The following is a 9,519-nucleotide window of genomic DNA, read 5'->3' on the forward strand; positions in this document are numbered from 1 at the left end:
TGTGGCGTTAGTGATAAAGTTATTGTGGCTAACGTTGAACTTGCTGCCCAGTTGGTTTTTTTGAGGCTTAAAAGATGCCTCTTGTTTGTGCTCCAATTTCATGCCCACTATAGACTATTATATATCTTTGGAAAGCTCTGAATGTCAGCTTTCTAACACAACTGAAATCACCTCAATTGGATCTCTGGAACTCAAGTTATACTCCTTTGAAGTGGACATGGTCGCTGGCATAGTCGCTAGCGTTAATGGAAAACGTGAGTCCCGATAACGCTAGCGACCAGGGGCTTAATATTTCCAAGTTCTGGAGCTCAAAATAAATATCCACCCCATACTATTATATATTGTTGGAAAGCTCTGGATGTCTACTTTCCAACTCTTTTGAAAGCGCATCATTTGGAACTCTAAAACTCGAGTTACACTTCTTGGAAGGTGAAGAGGTCAGTTGGCCTTACTACAGGTTGATACCATGTTCATCTTTGCACTTTCGGGGCAGGTTTTCTTCCTCAAATTTAGTGTCAATCATGTAGTGCCATATATTCTTGGAAAGCTCTGGAATGCTACTTTCCAATGCCACTGGAATCACCTCATTTGGAGCTTTGTGGCTCAAGTTATGCGTGTTTGAAGAAGGCACGGTCAGGCTGCCAGGTGGGAGTTTTGCCTACGTTAACTTCCACGTTAACTTAGTTAACGTAGAAGTTAACGTGGGTCTTTTTTGCCTCGCCAACGTTAGTGGCACTCACTTTTTTCACTAACGTTGGCATCTCCCTTTCCTTCCACCTTAACTACCACGTTAACTTAGTTAACATGGCTGTTAACGTGGGTCTTTTTCCTTCGCCAACGTTAGTGGCACTCACTTTTTCCACTAACGTTGGCATATACCCCTTTCACAAGCGTTATTGGGACTCACCTTTCCCATTAACGTTGCTTGGTGTCTTTTGTCTCTATGTTAGAGTTCACGTTAATGTAGCTAACGTGACTCTTAACGTGGGTCTTCCTTGCTAACGTTCCATGCTCTCCTTCTTCAAAGTTAATGCCACTAAATTTTCTCACTAACGTTGGGGCTTTCCTTCCTTCCATGTTATTGCCCACGTTAGTGTAACTAAAGTAGCCACTAACGTGGCTCTTCTCTTCTTCTTTTGGCCTGAAATCAATCAAACAAAGTGCATCAAAGTCTTGCTCTTAATTATGGGATCATGCATCATCCAATTTATCATTCAATTTATGCATAATTCTCATGAAATCATTCAAAATTCACAATGTTTGCTTGAATCATGGTATGATTGCATTTTCAACCAAATACTTGCTTATTTCCTAAGAAAATGCATGAAACCAACCTAAAGCATACAAAAAATGGCTAGTAAAACTAGCCAAGATGCCCTGGCATCAAGGACCAATGATGTCCTTAAGCTCTTCTATGTCCCTTCCTTGCCTTTGTTGCTCCTCCTTTATTGCTCTTGGATCTTCTCTAATTTCATGGAGAATGATGGAGTGCTCTTGATGTTCCACCCTTAATTGATTCACATTGTAACTCAAATCTTCTAAGGAAGTGTTGATTTGTTCCCAATAGTTGTTGGGATGAAAGTGCATCCCTTGAGGCATCTCCGGGATTTCTTGGTGATGAGCTTCCTCATGCGTCTCTTGGGTTCCATGAATGGGCTCTCTTGTTTGTTCCATCCTTTTCTTAGTGATGGGCTTGTCCTCCTCAATGAGAATGTCTCCTTCTATGATAACTCCAGCTGAGTAACATAGATGGTAAATAAGATGAGGAAAAGCTAGCCTTGCCAAAGTAGAGGACTTATCGGCTATTTTGTAGAATTCATGGGAGATGACTTCATGAACTTCTACTTCCTCTCCAATCATGATGCTATGAATCATGATGGCCCGATCCACAGTAACTTTAGATCGGTTGCTAGTGGAGATGATGGAGCGTTGAATGAACTCCAACCATCCTCTAGCCACAGGCTTGAGGTCCAGTCTTCTTAGTTAAACCGGCTTGCCTTTGGAGTCTCTTTTCCATTAAGCTCCTTCCACACATATGTCCATAAGGACTTGGTCCAACCTTTGATTAAAGTTGACCCTTCTAGTGTAGGGGCATGCATCTCCTTGCATCATGGGTAAGTTGAATGCCAACCTCACATTTTCCGGACTAAAATCTAAGTATTTCCCCCGAACCATTGTAAGATAATTCTTTGGACTCGGGTTCACACTTTGATCATGGTTCCTAGTGATCCATGCATTGGCATAGAACTCTTGAACCATTAAGATTCTGACTTGTTGAATGGGGTTGGTTAGAACTTCCCAACCTCTTCTTTGGATCCCATGTCGGATCTCCGGATACTCATTTTTCTTGAGCTTGAAAGGGACCTCAGGGATCACCTTCTTCTTGGCCACAATCATAGAAGTGGTCTTGATGGGCTTTGGAGATGAATCTTTCCATCTCCCATGACTCGGAGGTGGAAGCTTTTGTCTTCCCTTTCCTTTTTCTAGAGGATTCTCCGGCCTTTGGTGCCATCAATGGTAATGGAAAAACAAAAAGCTTATGCTTTTACCACACCAAACTTAAAATATTGCTCGCCCTCGAGCAAGAGAAGAAAGAAAAGAAGAAGAAAAAGAAGACAATATGGAGGAGAGGGGGAGAGGTGTATTCGGCCAAGAAAGAGAAGAGAGGTGTGTATTGTGTGAAAATTAAGGAGAATGGAGGGGTTTATATAGGGAAGTGAGAGAGGGTAGGTTCGGCCATTTAGGGTGGGTTTGGGTGGGAAAGATTTTTGAATTTTGAAGGTAGGTGGGGTTTATGGGGAAGAGTGGATGCATGTGAGTGGTGAAGGGGGTAATTGGGAAGAGAGATTGAGGTGATTGGTGAAGGGTTTTTGGGAAAGTGTGTTATAGGATTAATTAGGAGGTAAGGTGGGAATATGTTAGGTGGGGATCCTGTGGGGTCCACAGATCCTGAGGTGTCAAGGATTTACATCCCTGCACCAATTAGGCATGTAAAATGCCTTAGCATACCATTCTGGCGTTTACACACCGAAGTAGTGCACGTTCTGGGCGTTCAACACCCATGTGTAGCATGTTTCTGGCGTTGAACGCCAATTCCATGCTTGTTACTGGTGTTCAGCGCCAGCTTTCTTCAGGACACATTCCTGGCATTTAAACGCCAGGATGTTGCTTGTTTCTGGCGTTCAGTGCCAGATTCATGCTCTGTTCTGATGTTGAACGCCAGCCAGATGCTCCTTACTGGCGTTTAAACTCTAGTAAGTCCTTCCTCCAGGGTGTGATTTTTCTTCTGCTGTTTTTGATTCTGTTTTTAATTTTAATATTTTTTCATGACTCCACATGATCATGAACCTACTAAAACACAAAATAACAATTAAATAAAAATAAAATTAGATAAATAAAAATTGGGTTGCCTCCCAACAAGCACTTCTTTAATGTCAATAGCTTGACAGTGGGCTCTCATGGAGCCACAAAGGTGATCAGGTCAATGTTGTGGACTCCCAACACCAAACTTAGAGTTTGGATATGGGGGTTCAACACCAAACTTAGAGTTTGGTTGTGGCCTCCCAACACCAAACTTAGAGTTTGATTGTGGGGGCTCTGTTTGACTCTGTATTGAGAGAAGCTCTGCATGCTTACTCTCCCTTGTTACAGAAGGATAGCTGTGTGCCTTAAACACAAGGTAGTCCCCATTCAATTGAAGGACTAATTCTCCTCTGTTAACATCTATCACAGCTTCTGCTGTCGCTAGGAAAGGTCTTCCAAGGATGATGCATTCATCCTCCTCCTTCCTAGTTTCTAAGATTATAAAATCAGCAGGAATGTAAAGGCCTTTAACCTTTACCAACACGTCCTCTACTGATTCATATGCTTGTCTTACTGACTTGTCTGCCAATTGTAATGAGAATAAGGCAGGCTGTACCTCAATGATCCCCAGCTTCTCCATTACAGAGAGTGGCATAAGATTTATGCCTGACCCTAGGTCACACAGAGCTTTTTCAAAGGTCATGGTGCCTATGGTACAGGGTATTAAGAATTTTCCAGGATCTTGTTTCTTTTGAGGTAGAGTTTGCTGAACCCATGTATCAAGTTCACTAATGAGCAAGGGAGGTTCACCTTCCCAAGTCTCATTACCAAATAACTTGGCATTCAGCTTCATGATGGCTCCTAGATATTGAGCAACTTGCTCTCTAGTTACATCTTCATCCTCTTCAGAGGAAGAATAATCTTCAAAGCTCATGAATGGTAGAAGGAGATTTAATGGAATCTCTATGGTCTCTATATGAGCCTCAGATTCCTTTAGGTCCTCAATAGGGAACTCCTTCTTGTTTGAGAGAAATCCCAAGAGGTCTTCCTCACTAGGATTTTCGTCCTTCTCCTTCCTTGTGCATTCGGCCATATTGATTACATCAATGGCCTTGCACTCTCCTTTTGGATTCTCTTCTGTATTGCTTGGGAGAATACTGGGAGGAGTTTCAATGACTTTCTTACTCAGCTGGCCCACTTGTGCCTCCAAATTTCTGATGGAGGACCTTGTTTAGACTAAATTTGCTAAATTAGAGGGGCTCTGCTCAGAATTCTCTGTCTGTTGCTGAGAAGATGATGGAAAAGGCTTGTTATTGCTTAGCATGTTTCTTCCAACATTATTAAAGCCTTGTTGAGGCTTTTGTTGATCCTTCCATGAGAAATTTGGATGATTTCTCCATGATGAATTATAGGTGTTCCCATAAGGTTCACCCATGTATTTACCTCTGCTATTGCAGGGTTCTCAGGATCATAAGCTTTTTCAGAAGCTGCCTCTTTAGTATTGTTGGATGTATTTTGCCATCCATTCAGACTTTGAGAGATCATGTTGACTTCCTGAGTCAACACTTTGTTCTGAGCCAATATGGCATTCAGAGCATCAATTTCAAGAACTCCTTTCCTCTGAGGCGTCCCATTATTCATGGAATTCCTCTCAGAAGTGTACATGAGTTGGTTATTTACAACCATGTCAATAAGTTCTTAAGCTTCTGCAGGCATTTTCTTTAGGTGAATGGATCCACCTGCAGAATGGTCCAATGACATTTTGGAAAACTCAGATAAACCATAATAGAATATATCTAATATGGTCCATTCTGAAAACATGTCAGAAGGACACTTTTTGGTCATCTGCTTGTATCTTTCCCAAGCTTCATAGATGGATTCACCATTTTTTTGTTTGAAGGTCTGAACATCCACTCTAAGCTTGTTCAGCTTTTGAGGAGGAAAGAATTTATCCAAGAAGGTCGTGACCAGCTTATCCCAGGAGTCCAGGCTATCTTTAGGTTGTGAGTCCAACCATGTTCTAGCTTTGTCTCTTACAGCAAAAGGGAAAAGCATGAGCCTGTAGACTTCAGGATCTGCTCTATTTGTCTTAACAGTCTCACAAATCTGCAAGAACTCAGTTAAAAACTGATAAGGATCTTCAGATGGAAGTCCATGAAACTTGCAGTTCTGTTGCATCAAAGCAACTAATTGAGGTTTCAGCTCAAAATTGTTTGCTCCAATGGCAGGAATTGAGATGCTTCTTCCATCAAACTTGGACGTTGGTTTAGTGAAATCACCAAGCATCCTCCTTGCATTATTGTTGTTGGGTTCGGCTGCCATCTCCTTCTCTTATTCGAAAATTTTAGAAAGGTTGCCTCTGGATTGTTGTAATTTAGCTTCTCTTAGTTTCCTCTTCAGAGTCCTTTCAGGTTCTGGATCAGCTTCAACAAAGATGTCTTTTTCCTTATTGCTGCTCATATGAAAGAGAAGAGAAAAAGAAAAAGAAAAAGAAAGAGGAATCCTCTATATCTGGACAAAGAGGATCCTTATTATTAGTAGAAGAAGAAAGGAATAAAAGTGGAGAATCCAATCACAAGGGTGAGGATAGAGGCAGTGATTGGAGATGAAGAGAGGTGAAGAGAAGTGTTAGTAAATAAATAAATAAATAGAAGAAGAGAAGAGAGAGATAATTCAAAAATAATTTTGAAAAAGTAGTTAATGATTTTCGAAAATTAAAGATGAGATAGAATTAAAATTAAAATTTTAAAACAATTAGTTAATTAATTAAAAAGAATTTTGAAAAAGAGGTGAGATATTTTCGAAAATTAGAGAGGGAGAAGTAGTTAGGTGGTTTTGAAAAAGATAAGAAACAAACAAAAAGTTAGTTAGTTAATTGAAAAAGATTTGAAAATCAAATTTGAAAAGATAAGAAGATAAGAAGTTAGATAAGATATTTTAAAATCAATTTTTTGAAAAAGATATGAGAAAAAGATAAGATAAGAAGATATGATAAAAAGATAGGATTGAAAGAAATTTAATTTTTAAAATTAAAATTAATTACTTAACTAACAAGAAACTAAAAGATATGGTTCTAGAATTTAAAGATTGAACCTTTCTTAACAAGAAAGTAACAAACTTCAAATTTTTGAATCAATCATATTAATTGTTAGCATAATTTCGAAAATTTGAAATAAAATTAAGAAAAAGATTTTGAAAAGATAGGATTTTTAAAATTGGAAATTTGACTTGACTTGTAAGAAACAACTAATTTTAAAAAAAAATTTACTAAGTCTACTCAAATTTTCGAAAATTATGAGAAAATTAAGGAAAAGATATTTTTTTATTTTTGAATTTTTAATAATGAGAGAGAAAAACAACAAAAATGACTCACAACATGAAAAGTATGAATCAAAACTCATGATACATGCAAGAACACTATGAATGTCAAGATGAACACTAAGAACACTTTGAAGATCATGATGAACATCAAGAACATATTTTTGAAAAATTTTTGATGCAAAGAAAACATGCAAGACACCAAACTTAGAAATCTTTAATGCTTAGACACTATGAATGCAAAAATGCACATGAAAATAACAAAAGACACAAAACAAGAAATCATCAAGATCAAACAAGAAGACTTACCAAGAACAACTTGAAGATCATGAAGAACACCATGAATGCATGAAATTTTCGAAAAAATGCAAGAACAATATGAATATGCAATTGACACCAAACTTAAAAATTGACTCAAGACTCAAACAAGAAACACAAAATATTTTTGGTTTTTATGATTTTATGATTTTTTTTTGGTATTTTCTTTATTTATTTTCGAAAAAAGGAAAAAAAATTTTTGAAAAATTTTTGAAAATAAAACAAAAAGAAAATTACCTAATCTGAGCAATAAGATGAACCGTCAGTTGTCCATACTCGAACAATCCCCGGCAACGGCGCCAAAAACTTGGTGCACGGATTTGTGATCATCAACAATGGCTCCAATAATTTGGTAGCTCTCACACGTGAATTACACTTAGTCACAACTCCGCACAACTAACCAGCAAGTGCACTGGGTCGTCTAAGTAATACCTTACGTGAGTAAGGGTCGATCCCACGGAGATTGTTGGTATGAAGCAATCTATGGTCATCTTGTAGATCTCAGTCAGGCTAATTCAAATGTGATTGGATTAGATAATTAAAAGATAAATAAAATAGGATAGAAATACTTATGTAAATTAATGGTGGGAATTTCAGATAAGCGTATGGAGATGCTTGTCCCTGTTGAATCTCTGCTTTCCTACTGCTTGCATCCAATCCTTCTTACTCCTTTCCATGGCAAGCTGTATGTAGGGCATCACCGTTGTCAATGGCTACATCCCATCCTCTCAGTGAAAATGGTCCAAATGCTCTGTCACAGCACGGCTAACCATCTGTCGGTTCTCAATCAAGTTGGAATAGAATCCCGTGATTCTTTTGCGTCTGTCACTAACGCCCAGCCTTCAGGAGTTTGAAGCTCGTCGCAGTCATTCAATCCTGGAATCCTACTCGGAATACCACAGACAAGGTTAGCCTTTCCGGATTCCCATGAATGCCGCCATCAATTCTAGCTTATACCACGAAGATTCTGATTAAGGAAACCAAGAGATATGCGCCCGATCTAAGGTAGAACGGAAGTGGTTGTCAGTCACGTGCGTTCATAGGTGAGAATGATGATGAGTGTCACGGATCATCACATTCATCAAGTTGAAGTGCAACGAATATCTTAGAACAGGAATAAATCGAATTGAATAGAAAATAGTAGTAATTGCATTGAAACTTGAGGTACAGCAGAGCTCCACACCCTTAATCTATGGTGTGTAGAAACTCCACCGTTGAAAATACATAAGTGATAGGTCCAGGCATGGCCAAATGGCCAGCCCCCAAACGTGGTCACAAGACCGAATGATCAAAAGACGCTTGATAAACTAGTAAAAAGTTCTATTTATACTAACTAGCTACTCGGGTTTACAGAGGTAAGTAATTGATGCATAAATTCACTTCCGGGGCCCACTTGATGTGTGCTTGGGCTGAGCTTGATCTATCCACGAGCTGAGGCTTCTCTTGGAGTTGAACGCCATGTTGTAACGTGTTTTGGACGTTCAACTCTGGTTCATGACGTGTTTCTGGCGTTTAACTCCAGAATGCAGCATGGAACTGGCGTTGAGTGCCAGTTTACGTCATCTAATCACGAATAAAGTATGAACTATTATATATTGATGAAATTCTCTGGATGTCTACTTTCCAACGCCGTTGAGAGCACGCCATTTGGAGTTTTGTAGCTCCAGAAAATCCATTTCGAGTGCAGGAAGGTCAGATTCCAATAGCATCAGTAGTCCTTTGTCAGCCTCCTATCAGAGTTTTGCTCAGGTCCCTCAATTTCAGCCAGAAATTATCTAAAATCACAGAAAAACACACAAACTCATAGTAAAGTCCAGAAATGTGAATTTAGCATAAAAACTAATGAAAACATCCCTAAAAGTAACTAGATCATACTAAAAACTACCTAAAAACAATGCCAAAAAGCGTATAAATTATCCGCTCATCAAAGATCAACCATGATTAGGATCACTCTCTAGCATATTGTATTTTCAAACACCATTATGTACAGTATGAGCCATTAAACATCCTAGGTTAAGGTTAGGATCTCTACTGAGTTTTATGGATTAATAAAAGCACTACTATTCTATTTCAATTTGTGTTTGATTCTCTCCTAAGATGTATCTTCGTTCTTCAACTGTATGAATGAGTTGAATCGTCAAAAGTTATCTCTATTCTACATGGGTTTAGCGAGCGTCTTTCATCGGATATCAATGAACCACTAGCTTGAGGATACGTCTTTTAGACGGCTAATCCATGACTTTGTTGGGGACTTCTCGAGACATCAGTTCGGCCGAGTTATGGGGAGATTAGGGTCTTTGTGGTAAAGGCTAGAATCAAGGTGCATCATTCTCTGATCCAAAAGATTTGACCTTGTCTGTGGCGTTTTGAGTAGGATCACTAAGGGAATGAACTCCAGGAGCTTCACCCTCATTCAAACTGGATGTGCACTAAACCTGGTGTTCAGCCTAGAAGAAGATTGGCGGCTGCTCAAACCGGCGTTGATCAAATACAACCTGCTATAAAAGAAATCATTCACAGTTGGAGTAGACAGTAAGAAACGATTGATCCAAAAGAACAAAGTATCTCTGAAGCCTTAAC

General features: G+C 39.0%; 1 non-coding gene across 1 annotated transcript; it reads left to right on the top strand.

The window, feature by feature from the left end:
- The first annotated feature begins 5,122 nt into the window (after positions 1 to 5,122).
- Positions 5,123 to 5,226, top strand: LOC112719510 (small nucleolar RNA R71). Its single transcript, XR_003161808.1, has one exon. It is a non-coding gene; the product is annotated as a small nucleolar RNA R71 (small nucleolar RNA).
- The last annotated feature ends 4,293 nt before the right edge of the window (positions 5,227 to 9,519 follow it).

Source organism: Arachis hypogaea, chromosome 10, assembly GCF_003086295.3.
Source record: "Arachis hypogaea cultivar Tifrunner chromosome 10, arahy.Tifrunner.gnm2.J5K5, whole genome shotgun sequence".
Classification (NCBI taxonomy): Eukaryota; Viridiplantae; Streptophyta; class Magnoliopsida; order Fabales; family Fabaceae; genus Arachis; species Arachis hypogaea.